At 36.7% G+C, this 14,518-nt stretch overlaps 1 protein-coding gene across 11 annotated transcripts in view; it reads right to left on the reverse strand.

The window, feature by feature from the left end:
- KHDRBS2 (KH RNA binding domain containing, signal transduction associated 2) overlaps positions 1-14,518 on the reverse strand; it is a 333,019-nt gene that overhangs the window by 12,331 nt on the left and 306,170 nt on the right. For 6 of the 11 annotated variants that reach the window (XR_010997053.1, XR_010997051.1, XR_010997052.1 and 3 more), the window contains 2 exons: positions 7,440-7,645; positions 1,353-1,457 (listed from right to left, as the gene is read on the reverse strand). The exons of 2 other annotated variants lie outside the window; for them this stretch is intronic. The gene's annotated coding sequence lies outside the window, so the exon portion shown is untranslated. Of the gene's footprint in view, positions 1-1,352; positions 4,349-7,439; positions 7,646-14,518 lie in introns of all 11 variants that reach the window. 3 more of the 11 variants (XR_010997047.1, XR_010997046.1, XR_010997049.1) reach the window with 3 other exon arrangements.

Raw genomic sequence — 14,518 nt, forward strand, 5'->3', positions numbered from 1 at the left:
TGCTTTCTTTGCTATTGTCCAAAAGACACAAATTGAGCTGGCAGTGTACCCTTGTGGCCCAGAAGGCCGATGGTATCCTGGGGTACATCAGGAAGAGCACTTGCCAGCAGGTTGAGGGAGGGGATCCTGCCCTTCTACTCAGCCCTGGTGAGGCCACATCTGGAGTGCTGTGTCCAGTTCTGGGCTCCTCAGTGCAAGTGAGACATGGAGCTCCTGGAGCAGGGCCAGTGGAGGGGAACAAAGATGATTAAGGGATTGGAGCATCTCTCTTACAAGGAAAGGCTGAGGGAGCTGGGCCTACTGAGCCTCGAGAAGAGGCGACTGAGAGGGGACCTCATCAATGTCTATCAGTATCTGAAGGGAGGGTGTCAAGAGGATGTTTCCAGGCTGTGCTCAGCGGTGCTGAGCAATATGACAAGACACAATGGTCAGAAACTGATTCACAGGAAATTCCACCTGAATATGAGGAGAAACTTCTTTAAACTTTTTGCAGTGACTGAGCACTGGACCAGATAGTCCAGAGAGGCTGTGAAGTCTCCCTCACTGGAGATAATAAAGAATTGTCTGGACAAAAGCCTGTGCAATATGCTCTAGGATAGGCCTTCTTGAGGAGGGAAGTGGGATCAGGTGACTCACTGTGGTCTCTTTGTGATTCTGTGAAATTCCTTCCCTCTCAAACCTGGGCATGTGGATAAATCAAAGAACATCACTTTTTTGCTGGAAAGGAAGATGGCAGTATCCTAATCTTTCTGTGAGAGAAGTTGGGATTAGCACTTCCGGAAACTTTCACCCCTATAAGAAAGGAGGTCCATGCCAAGGGTCTGGCATGCAGTGAAAGTCTTCCAGTCACTCATATCACACTCATTGTCTGGAGATGATTTCTGAAGAAACTGCATTCAGTTTGCCTTGAAGTTTAAAAACAGTCAGAGAAAAGGGGGAATGAGCAAAGCCACGCTCTGCCCAGATTAGTGGTTGTCAGTCTGCTCATGGACCTGTCAAATGTAACTATGCAAAGTCTTCTAAGAGCAGGAAGTGGATTTGGTATCAAAGGCTACATACAGGCAGCAACTCGTAACTCACGGCTTATGTAAGTGCATATATATAAGAACAGAAGCCTCTACTTAAACCAGCCAGTCAACAACTCTCTTTCTGAGCTGTGGTGTGTCTCCAGAGATCCTTATTCAATTATTAATGCATCTGCTGCTAATTTCATCATGCAGAGTGTGAATTTGTCTTTCCACGATGAGCTCTAAGGGAAGTTTGTAAGAAATATAGAACTTGTCAGAACATAAGAGTCAACACATTACTGCTGTGCTGCAGCCATTTATAACAAAACTAAAATGAACACTCACTTGTTTGGCATTAATTTAATGTCCCACTTAGCTCCTATCAGACGTAAATAGCTGCTTCATCCATTTAAGCATTTCTGTTCGTGCACATAATGAAGTACTCTGTACCTGTCAAGTAAGCAGAATTCATAACTGAAATAAGAAATGGATGAGAAAATTCAATGTTCTTAATATTAAGCCTCTACAGGGGTAGCATCAGACTTTTTTTATGGCTTCTGTGAGATTCCCCTTTTATTCCATTGTTCAGAGACTATAAGAAGCCATGACACACGCTAGCATACCAGAAATGTTACTAAAAGGGATATCTGTTCAACTCATGGCACAATTAACAAAAGCTGTAGTTGTCGAACATATGCTATTAGAAAATAAAACAGTTAACCAACCTCTCGGTATTTAAATCCTTTTACGTTATCTATTTTAGAAAAACAGAATTTAAACAGCACTGAAGCTGTGATCATATTCTCTAGAGGAAATTTTTATGAGAATGAGCAGAGGTAATGACTACGATTAGTCACTGTCATTAGCATAAAACATTAGAAATGACAATATTTATAACAGGCTATGACATGACAGTTAAAATATGACTTTCTATCCTTTGTGTATGCTTTGACTACAGCTGGTTGCTATTTTCCAAAGTTAAACTGATAGAAGTCTGGTAATGGTATATTTAATAGCATGTTCATCATCAGATCTAATTGTTTTCCACCACAGGGTATGAAGTTTTATGTCCTCTATCAACCCAAAACAAACAGCCCTACTGCTTAATGGCTCTTCAATTAATGTTTATGGTGCTACTTTTATAACCTAAGTTACAAGAAAAAAAATCCAACAAAATCCCTCCAAGAAGCCATTTAAGAATTTAAGAAGCTTAATGGGACTTTAACCAATACCAAAAATTACTAAAACATGTATGAGGTCCCAAAGCTGAGAATGTGAAATAGAAAACACTAGACTGACATTAGAAAGACATTGGAAAATAGAAATAGAAGACCCTGAAAAATTGAAAAAAAAATTGTTGTAATTGCCATTGGAGAAGAGAACAGACCTTCATGTTGGGGAATTTGGTTGAGGGACGTCAGGTTGGCCACCTTGCAATTGATGTTGATACTGGGTTAAACCAGAGAAGACCTGTTCATCCCAAGTCATGCACAGCTCAGACTCTCTTGCTCAGATTGCAAACTTATTTCCCTGAGAGTGATTTGCCCTCAGTAACCTACATGCTAGCCTCCTACTCATAATTCTTTTCCCTATTTAGCAGAGCTCATGCTGATTAAAATGAAAGAACAGTTCAAAGACAGGTTTCTTTTTAACTGCTTTGGTGCATATTAATTTTTGTCTCTCCCTTTTGTACTAAGCCTCTAGAAAGCAATGTAAAACTACAGCAAATACGTTTTCACTGGAGAGCTGCCATTGTTCTAAATTATGAAAGCAAATGATTTCTGACTTGGACTGTTAATTGTACATAGCAGTGATATATTAATTTTAAGCTTCCCATGATAGTTCAGACACCCTGATTTTGAGCTTTTAATGATACATTATGAGCCTTTATTTCTCTGACACCCAGGCAATTAATCAATGACACTCCTCAGTCCACCAAAGTAGCTGGACACCATTAGACAAGGAAGAATCAGACCTGAGGGGGGTCAAAATTTCTTTTCAGGAAATACTTGTTTTTTTGCACCATAAACTCTGCTTGACATTCATTGCAGCAAATATATTTTAATATAACTGCTGTTATTCTGCCTCTCCTCCCAGTCTCCCAGGAGTTTTTTGTAGCTCAACATGATGCTCAAAAACAGGCAAAAAATGCTCTGCGAACTTTAAAGGCTGTCAAGCCTTCTTGGCAAATTCCCTCCAAGAGCACAGCTGAGAAATGACAAACCTATCACCTGACTGGCTGGTGTTTAAAGCTGACTGCTTTTGATTAGGAAGCAATGAACCTTCCCTTCTGGAGTTCATTCTGTGTTTTATAAGCACCTATTCACTGAAAATTATGCAGTTGAACTGATTTGAATTTGATTAGCGTAACGCTCCAGTTTTATTATTTGTAGTAAATACAGGCATCTCATGGTTTTTTACATTTAAGAGAATGTCAGGATAGTTAAAGACTTACTTTTACTTCCCACATATTACGGCTTGACATTTAAAACAAATCCAAGACTAATATATGCCTATACTGCAGTTACTTGTTGTGCATTGCTCAGTATGTACTCACACTCTCCTTCTTGCTGCTACAGTGGGAAGAATAGGATGAAGGCAATCCTGCCTATTCAAGGACAAAATACTGTGTCCCTAGAAGGTGAGCTAGAAGTAACTGTGAAATGCAGCAGCTGATGTCTTTAATGGAAAACTCCTGTATTAAATTCTATGCCGCAGACTCTGTGATATTTCAACAGGCAGCAGTGAGGAGGAGCAGAGCTGCTATCAGAGGGGCTGGCACTGAACACTGAATCGCTCTTTCAATGTCAGCCAGCTTCAGGAGTAGCAATGTGAATGCTCTGGGAAGCCTGATACCTTTTATCTTCTGACAGCCTTTCAATTATATGTCCTTTCATATTATTACATAACTTCCAATGATCTGCACTGTGGACCTCAGTAATAAAAACCCATTTCATGCCTGAAGAACACAACTTCTTTGGTAAGTCAGTTTAGACCTAGATGGGGAGCAGTGCATTTGACCAGAAACAAATGCTGAGTGGAGTCAGATGGTCAGGTCAATAAAAGCTAAAAATAATATTTGACTTTGAGAGAAAAGAGAGTTCAGGACATAGCCTAAAGGCTAGATTCAGCCCTAGCTAAACATTTATCTCTGTATCAGTGTTATAAGGAGAGATCGGACACCCAAACTTAGATGCTGCAGAGGGATTGCAGATATACCTACAGAACTCACCAGTAGGACTGGGAGTAACTGAGAGCTTTCATTATTGCTGGTATGGTCCATAGTGTCTTATGTCTATTAGCTTCAGCCTGAGTATTCTCCAGCATTTAATTCTACCTATCTTGAGAAAAATGCACATACTTACACAATTTACCTCCTCATTTACATACCTGTTTTGTAGACCATCAGTATAGTGCATGACTACAGCAACATATCCCAGCCATTAGGGATGCTTTTAGAAAAATAAAGGAGGCTCACTTCAGCTGTAATTCCAGCTAACAGTGAAACACTGGTGTGATACATGCATTTTCAGTACTTTTTTAGCTTGCATTAGTACAAGCTCACTGTCTCAAAAATCTGTAACATATTAATTTCAACATTATCTGTATAATGATGCAAGACAAGAAGTACAAAAAAAGCTGTTTTTATGCCAGTCATGACTCCTGGTTTTTGAGAACCTGAACCTTGGACTAGTGAAAGCTGCAGGCTGTCAGTACTTCTAAAAACAAAAGTATGTCTTCCATGCTCAAATACAGAGAGAAGCATCTAATCTCTCTTTAAAAAATGTTCAGAGTTATCAACAGAAGTGCCTTCTCTTAAGTAAATCCCATTTCTTTAATAAACAACCAATTTAAAAACAAAGCCATCAGAGGAAAGAATTAGCAGAAGTTACAGAAGCACAGAAAATTAACTTCTGGGAAATTCCATAGGCCAGTTTCCACAGGGTGAATGAGGTGCACAAGAAGGTCAAAGTGAAGCCTTGAATGGTCTGCTCACAGCAAAGCTCTTGTGCATCGGGCTAGGCTTCTCTGCACCCACCTTGCAACTTCTTGCTTGACAACAGAGCATTGGGCACAGAACAGGCCTACCTCCAACTCCAAGGACTAGCATATGCCTCATGCCTTTTTCTTCTCAGCTCTGCACAATTTAATTAATGATATGGCATGATATACACAATCTGTAGCTTTTAATGAAAGCAATGCCCAAAACTGAAATTGAAACCTTTGTTTGTTACATGTTTTGAATTTTGCCTGATCTCAGTTGCTTGAAAGACAGCTACATGGTCTACACTAGGCATTTGAGAACATTTTCTAAACAGTAGAGGGTATTTAATCTCATTTGGGTTTTTTTGACACATACCTGAAAAGTGTTCAAATAGTTCTTTGGACCTGAACTATCTATATATATGTGTGTGTGTATATATATATATGCATGTATGTATATGCGTATATATACACACACATATATGTGCAGCTGGAAAACAAAAAAAAATCAGAAAATGCAAGGAAGTAATGGAATTAGATTAACCTTGGTATTTTGATACAAAGTTCTATCTTGCTTAGGATAGGGAAAAAATGAGACTTCCCCTTTCTTCCTCTACAGACTTTTGTTAATCTTTTAGAAATATAAGTAGAGTCCTCCAGCCTTCTAAAATATTTTAACTGCAATATTTTAACTGCAGTTACTACTGCAGTTAAAGGAATTACTACTCTCAAGTTTCCAAGAATACTCGGTCATTTTCTTTAGGTAATCATGATCAGCTACTTCCAAGTCCCCCTTGTAAGCCATTTTAGGAAATGTGATATAATGGTTAAAAGTTTGGTCTCTAAGTAAAGGTATTTTGGTTATGATGAATAGTATTCTGTAATGTAGTGCAGCTTCCCCATTCTTCTTCCATTTGCTACATGCAAAGCTAAAATAATAATAAATAAAAAAATATTTCTAAGAGCCTTAGATTACTATTTACTTAGATTACTATTAACACAATTAAATATAATTTAAGCAAACTCTTAAGAAAGCTGCATATTTTCACCCATTTCTTTATCTCACAGCCTACATAAAACTGGAGTGTGAATACTGTCACCTAGGGTTTATTTCCAGCTCTAGCCAGGAGAAAGAATCTTGAAAAATCCACAGAGCTTTTTCTCAAGTCTAGAGCAGTGTTAGGCTTGAATAGCTTCTAGCCACATTCTTTTAGCTCTTTCTTTGCAGAGAAGTAAACCAGGGCATAGTTTTAATTTTTATCCCCATTTGCAAGAGCAGAACTTTGGTTCTGCTTTGGTTTTTAGTTTGGGCAGAAAAGTGCCACCCCTTTTTTAATGTACAGTGACAGGGAATGGGGTCCCATATGAGGACTTCATGCTGTTCCTCAGGAAAGACTGAAGATCCCTTTCTGGTGTGCAGCCAGAAGAAACAAGGGAAGGACTGTGGTTGCAGCAGAATGTAGGAAATGAAAGTGAGTCCAGCTACAGCAGGACTCCACATTAGCTATTGATGCTGCTTTTGTAAGCTGAAACCTTCTGGATGAACTAGCTACTAACAGCAAGTGACAATGGTCTTTTGTTTCACATGCTCTTTGCTGAAGAAACAAGTTCATTTCTAATAACTAAATGCAATAATTGTACTTTTCTATGACATATGGATGTATATAAGCTTTTTACAGAAAAATACAACTCAGTATTTAGCTTGAAGGATTTAGGAAATGTTAGATTTATAATTTCAAATATAATTACATGAAGTTCTTTAGCATATACAAGAGAACATAACCTTTAACTACAGGACCCCTTACTAACCTTTTCTCCAAAAGACCTAACTCATTCTGGATATAAGATTGAATTAAATACTTGTATCTATCTTAAACTCTAATGGCATGACCCTTTTTTGTTTTCTCTTTCTCCTCCAAATGGTTGCTGCTGTAGGTTATTTTACTTTCTAACAGATTTTCATTGTGCATGGCTTGTAGCAACTATAGTAACTGAACAATAGAAACCTTAATAAGTGAATATTCACAGCAGCTCAATAAATATTCCAATATTTTCAGAGATGAACAAGTGGAGAACAGAGAAAAAACCCCCAGAATCTGCAAAATTTGGTTTTCACATACTGTCTCAAAGGATTGACTTATCCCAAGGGGAGACGATTTTCAATGTTCAACACACTGCAAAAATACAGTTTATTTATTATTGTTTTACTTCTGTGAGATGATTAACTGTTGTATTTCTTTATGACAGAAAAAGTGTAAGAATTTAGATACATAATCAAACCGTCCTGTCTCAAAGTAACAAGCACCACAGGCATCTCTGTATAAGCTCTTTTACAATGGCAAACAAAATATGAACTAGTTTTAAATCCTATTTTTTGCAGACTGATGTGACCTAATTATCTCACATTTGACATAAACTAAAACCACACAGAAAAATACTACAGCTCACCTTATTGACTGGAAGATCATTGTAAGTCTGAGTGGTGGCATATCCTAGAGAGGGTGGTAATGGTAGGTCCAGAACTCAGGGCTGTGGAGAGTCCCAACCCGAGGCTGTCCTTCAGAAGCAAGTGATTTATTGCAAATGATGTTGAGCACTCTCAATTCCCTGAACACCATTCAAAAGGTACAGTACTTCCCTAGGGCTCCAAAAATCTGAAAATCAAGATAAAGTTGGGCAGACATATTCAATAAAGAACATAAAATTGGCTGTCACATTAATATTTTTGCTTAAATTACCTAAGTAACTTTACACAGCATCTCTGTGACACAGGGTTATAGTTCTGATGACAGAAAACTCTTGGAAGACATTACCTTCCAAATTCTGCATGCTATGATATAATGCAGTTACAAAACAGAACAGAATTTGCTATACAGTTCTAACACATTCCTGTTCCCTGCAAAGCACATGTAGAATGGGAGTGCATATGACCACCTGCATAGGGTCTGTAAAATGATGAGTGTGAACAGCAGAGCAAAAAAGAGGCAAAGGAACAAACTAAACACTAGTATTTATTTCTAGGTTTGGGTTTTGGGGTTTTTTTTCATTCTTTTTTAGATTTCTCATCTAAATTCTTAATTTTTATACTGCTACAAATTTATCAGGTTCTGCCTCAGTACCTTTTTTGTACCTGTAATCACCTACTTGAGATGAAGGCTCATAGTCCATGCACAGCAGTATAAGTGTGCTTTTGGCAATGTAATAAAAAAGGAGGTTTGTGGGAGCGAATTTTATGAACACCAACACTCATTATGCAGATATTAAAGCAGAGTAATTATATTCTTCCAGATTAAATTAATTCTGAGTGCTGGTATGGATGAGAACGGGAACTTGTAAGAACAAGTTCTGTTGGAGTTGTGTTTAATTTCTTGATGATATTAACAAAATCAGGCCTATGAAAGACTAATTAAAATAAGTTATTATTAAAATAAATTAATTGTGAGAGAATTTAAAGATTTAGGCTGGAGAGGGAGGCATTTTTTTAACACATCAGTTTCTCTCTTCAGCCAGCCAACATCCTGAGTGTTTTAGAGCATCTGGCTTAGGTACTCTGAATTATTTTCTGTAAGCAAAGATCACTCCACTGAATGTGTAGGTACTCTAGGTACCTGTAGCAGCAAAAGTAGTTATTTGAAGCTAGGTGATGAACGTGCTGTGTATTTCCCCAAGTGTTACACCAAGGTCATTTCGCATAGAAGAAAATAAATCCTCATCAGTGGAGTAGGGGAATATAGACATCCTTTTACAGCTTCTACCAAGTTTAATAAGTTGGCAAACAACAACTTTGTGAATGTCTCATGATATTCTCCAAAACAAACAGATTTTCATGAAAGAATCAGAAAACAATTTTTGGGTCACTCAGGGGAATTCCTTATATATCAAGGAAGTTCATGGTATAGGAACCCTCAGTCTGCAAATTGTGTAAACCTTTCCATAAACTTGGAAATGTTTTTCTTTGATGAAAACTATTAGGTGGGTATAAACAACAGGCTTGCAAAATAAATCGCTAAAAGTAAGCAAAGCACTGTGAAGTTAGTTAAATATCAGTTACAGGTCAGTGACACCCAAATTCAGGTCTTGTTATGTATACATTTGATGTAGTCAGTGTCTGAATCAAACTTTGTTAAGTTGTTGGTTTTTTTTTCTTTCAACCATTGAGTTTAAAATGGCTGAGTTCTTTTTTTTTCTGCTTGATTTCATTCTTAAGAAAGGGCACTGAAAGAACAGCTATTCAGTATTTCTTTTATCCTCATTGTTCAATGTGTTTTTTCCTTTATTAGTTGTCTGAACTCTATTCAAAACTAATTTTTCTTGACAAAATTATGACTTTCACAGTTGGCTTTCTGTGTCATTTGTGGTAATAGTATGTGAATGCCTCACAAATGTAACTAATTGTTTATGATATTCCTGAGTTAAAACATTCAACACTGTTAAATTGCCTGAGAAAGCCAAGGCTTGCACCTAACCTTAAACAGCATTTTACACAGTCAGGCACAGCTGATGATGACACTTGTAACTCTGGTGAAAATCAGATCCAAAAAGTCTTTGTAAGATCGCAAGACAACAAAACCCACAACATTAGCAGGCTTTTACTTTGAACAATTTGCCTACCGTCACACAAAACTGCTGATAGAGATGCTGAAGGACAATATAATCAATTTCTCTGTTTTAGCCAAACTCAGCTGTTTGCCATTAAACACCCTCTAAATCACTGGGAACGTCTGCCAGTGGTTCTGTGGCTAAGAGCCTATTTGGGCACACAACCCTTATACATTTCCACAGACATCAACTTGTACTTTAGGCAAGCCTGCAGTTAAAAATACAAGCACTGGGAAAATAAATCTGAGTCAGGATCATTCTGGTGTTGTCTAATTTGCTAATACAGACAGAGCTTTTGCTTGTTCTACTATTTCTCCTGACCCCTTCACCACGCACCCCAAACATCTTTTTCTGGATCTGACAGAAAATAAGATGTATTATTTTTCTGAACTGTTTAGCATTTTGACCAAAATCCTTGGGTTGAGCAGATACACATCTTGGAAAATTTAACATCTTGAAAATCCACCATCTTGAAGAGGACACAGCTGCATTTACAGAACATCTTAATGGTAGATAATATGGCCAGCCCTGCCAAAAGTATATTTACAAGAAAAATGGAGGCATGGAAAATTATACTTTATAGCTTGTTCTGTTTTTTATCTGTGAGATCTATGAATGAGAATGATTCATTGAATTAAGTCCAGATGGAGAACCTGGTATAAAGTGTTATTATACCCAAAAAACGATTTGCTTTCTAGATCCTTAAAGATATTCTTAGGGTTATTTTTTGTTGACTATGTATTACAAAATCAGGTGCCTTATTTCCATTAATTTAGCTAAGCAGACTCCAAAGTAGAAAAACCCAAACAAACTACTCTGAATCTAAAATTATCCCTAAATTGGTATAAAATAAAACTTCAATTATTTCTAGAACTGTCAGAACTATAAAGTTTAAGAATATGTAGGTTTTTAGGGTCCAGTCCAACTGTGCTCAGTGATATAGGGAGGAGATTGGGTATTACCAGGTGTCTCAAACACTTACAAGTGTTTTGAGAGCCTTTCTTGCTCGTCAGAGACATAAAGCATGAGAAACTTACCATGGCAACAGGTGATGCAACTATAGAAAAATAGGGTTACAAGGGAAATGGATAAAGAAAATAATAACAGGCTTCTTCAGCAGGTAGGGTCCCTATACACACACATGCTGCTGTGGCTTCATCCAGTTGCCTGGTAAAGTCCAGCAGGCACCAAGTGATGACAGCACAACTGCACTGTGGACAAGGGAGTTCAGTTCTCAAAACAAATCCCAGCTCAGAATGCATCCCATGTTTCATTTCCTGATGCAGCTTCTTACCCTCAACTGCTGCTTTGCCAATTCTACTTTATTACATCACTTTGACCTGCTGAATGACCTTAGCCAAATCATGCAGCTTAGCTGTTTTTCTAACTCTCCTTTATAAGACAGAGATTGACATACCTGCTGCCTTTATTTTGAGCTCAGTGCAACAATTTTCTTTTTAGCTCTGTAGGTACTTTCAGCTTTTAAGGACTACGCAGCATTACTGGGATGCCCATAACTCTTTCAAATGAGCACTAGGTTCCCTAAAGCACGTATCCCACATGCCTTCACAGTCTAATGGGCAACCCATTTTTGCCTTAGATCTGCAAACAATTTCAGTGATACAAAAAGTATTGTGCCTCTTTCAGAAGTGTGATAGTTCTCATTAAAATAAAGTGGTGAGTACCATGAACGAATGAACTTGATTGCCAAGCTGAGATTTGAGCAAACAACAGTGCCAAGCAAGTACCTTCAACTAAATATTTTTCCTGCAGGTGGGAATTGCTTATGATGACATGAAAAGTAAAATATTGATATAGTACTGTATCTAAAGTACTCTTCCTGGATCAAAGTTATTTCACACTGATGCTAAGCAGGACATGAGCTGGAATGATGCAATCCAGTCCTTAACAGCTAAGTGTTCTGTTTGAATTTAATTAAATTATAAAACTGACTACAGATCACATTCTGAATTTCATATTCCCTTGTCCATCCTTGATGTCAGCATGGATTTTTAGTATATGAAACCTGAGTGATATCTGCAAGATTAAATTCTCCATCAAAAAGCTACGTTGCTTAGCATGAATTCAATGTAATACAACATTCCTGTCAGTTGTTTGTATCTTTACATCATTACATCATGAATTCTAGTTACATCATGAATTTTAAAACAGATACTAAAAAAGTATTAAATACTCAAAATACTATACAGAATAATAAAAAGAAACCTATCAGTTTTTAATACTCAGAGAATGCCACACTGAATTCCTGTATTATTAGCAGCATTTCATTTGAATTACAGTGTCCTTGATTATCTTTTCAGCTAAAATATATATACGAAACATTATGTTCTTTTGAGTAGAAGAGAAAAAAAGTAGAAAAAAGAGAGAAAAAAGGAAGAAGCTGCATTAGCAAGACCTTTTCATTGAATTTTGCAACTGGTTGTACAGGATTGTTATAAAGTTCAGGAAGAAATATAATTAATTATTAGCTAAGCAATGAATATGGAGTTAAAAGTGAATACATTAAATCATGATACAAAATATCTGCAGAGGTTGTTCTGTGTACCATGCAGAAGTAAAGAAAGCAAGCCCACCCAGAATGCTGAGTCACAGATGAGCAGCTCAGCAGTTTGTACTTCTGACTTGTTGGTGGCAACACAGTGTGAAGATCTTGTAATGCAAGGGCACGTAACAGAAGTATGCCCCGCTCTCCTGTGAGTGAGCCATCCATCATGAGCTAATGCATCCAGCATGGCAACAACAGTGCCAAACAAGATAGAAGCAGCTATTTTCACACTGTATAATAGTACTATATAATATGAAACTATACCTCCATTAAATCAATAAGGTATAGCAGCAACAGAAATAAACAACAAACATCGTTTTCATAATTAATTCTACTCTTATCAGGGTACTGAAGCATTTCTATTTTCCTTGTACACCCAAATGTCGTGAAAAGATATTAGAAATTTCTGATTGCTTCCATACAGCATCTTAAAAAGTTCTTAGGGCAAATGCAGGATATAGAAGATCAACTGCACATCTTTTTCTTTCATATTTATCTTTTTAATATGTGAATGATTACCTATACCATTACAGCATGGGTGTGGTCTTCTTCCAATAAACCTTCCTTCTGATTTACATATTTGAAATATGTCTGCAATTGCATTTTCAACAAATCTTGCTATCCTCTGGTAGAGCATACTAGGTTTTAAAATTAATTCAATTATTCTAGGAAAGGAGACATTTATGCCTTTCAATAACTCCCCAACATAGCCTTTTAAAAGGATTTATATAAGAAAAACAAACCTTTGAAACAGTGACATGTTTTAGTAGAAGTTTAGAAATCTGTATTTCTTATGCTTAAGTTGACAAAAATTGCTTCTCTTTGAGAACGAAGACTTTGTTCCAGATATGCACGATTTAGAGGTATATTTCAACATGTTCTGCTAAGATGTAATACAAATAACTTCATCCACCAGAGACTGTGAAAAGACAGAAAATCTTTCCTGTACTCATACTGGCAGACACAGTTCAGAATCCATGGTTTCAGAACACAAATACTGTATACAGTGTCTCCACCAAAAGATACCAGCATTCTCAGGAGTAAAGCTCATAAAATGTCTAATAGCTATGTAGATCAGCAAATCTTTCAGTAGGAATCATTTTCCTTAATGTTTCAAATGAACATTAGCATCTGACTGCCAGGACCAGAAACAAAACCAATTGAAGAAAAACGAAAGGCTTAATGATTTCAAAGCTTTCTGTCAGGTTCCAATGATAAACAGTAATGACTAGAAAAATTTAATTAGCCAAGAACAGAGTGGATGATGGTGATCATCTCTGAAGCCGTAACTGGTTTGAGAATGTTATCTGTGTGCCTGTTCTATCTCAGCAGACCAGTACAGTAAAATTGATAACGTGACACTTTTTCTGACAACTCTTGGGTTTTAGTAACTGACAGAAGTCACAGAGTGTATCTGAGTTTTTAATAGAGGACAAAACACTTCAGAAAACATTAGCATTATTTTTCTGTTCAGTATTCAAATATTTTCCAGTTTTTCCTGTGATTTTACTTGTTAATTCGGGTTCTTTTTGTACTTTGATTAATCTGCTGGCAAAAGAGGATGACATGAAATAATAACAAATATGATCATTAGTCTTCAGACATTAACTATAGCCAGTCTTTCCATTTATAGCCTTTCTTTTTGTGTAAAAACTTTCTAATCTGTTGGTGAAATGATTTTTTTTAATCCTACCTTGGAAAAAATGCATCTACAAATGAACTCTGTCCTCCTGATCCCTAAAATTCCATAGATTCTGATATAGGGATAAATTGGTTCTTTGTCATGTAGGATTCGTTTATAACCTATTCTATGATTCTAACTTTATGAGTATTTTCCCCAAACTTTTATCTTCTTGCAGTCTTGAAGAAGACTTCTTTATTGAAGGTCTACAACATTATAAAAGAATTCAGGTAATACTTATTTAAAAAAAAACCAACTATTTTCTTTAACATATTTGCTAAGAAGTTATTAGCAAACATTGTTTAAGGAGATTATAATCTTGTTAAGATCTGGTATTTCTTTCACAAAATAAATTACAGAAGACAACAGGAGAGCTAATTTCTCTCAAAATATGTAGCTATTTAAGAAATTTAGGCAGAGTTTCTCAGTTGTCTCTTCATTTTACACAGTACTTTTCCATAAACAAAAGGAAATTTACCAGTAAAATTTATAGAATATAAGGTATCCCTACAAAAGTTGCATGAAAAACACTGATATCGAGTGCTGTCCCTACTTAACCTTTATAAAGTCTCAACTTGTTTCTGCATGTTAATGCAATGCAATATGGAAAATGTTCTAGGACCTCCTTTTCTCAATGGATCACAGGCTTCTTTCATTCACTGTAAAAGATTTTTTCTCTCC

The sequence above is a fragment of the Anomalospiza imberbis genome, chromosome 3, assembly GCF_031753505.1.
Source record: "Anomalospiza imberbis isolate Cuckoo-Finch-1a 21T00152 chromosome 3, ASM3175350v1, whole genome shotgun sequence".
Classification (NCBI taxonomy): Eukaryota; Metazoa; Chordata; class Aves; order Passeriformes; family Viduidae; genus Anomalospiza; species Anomalospiza imberbis.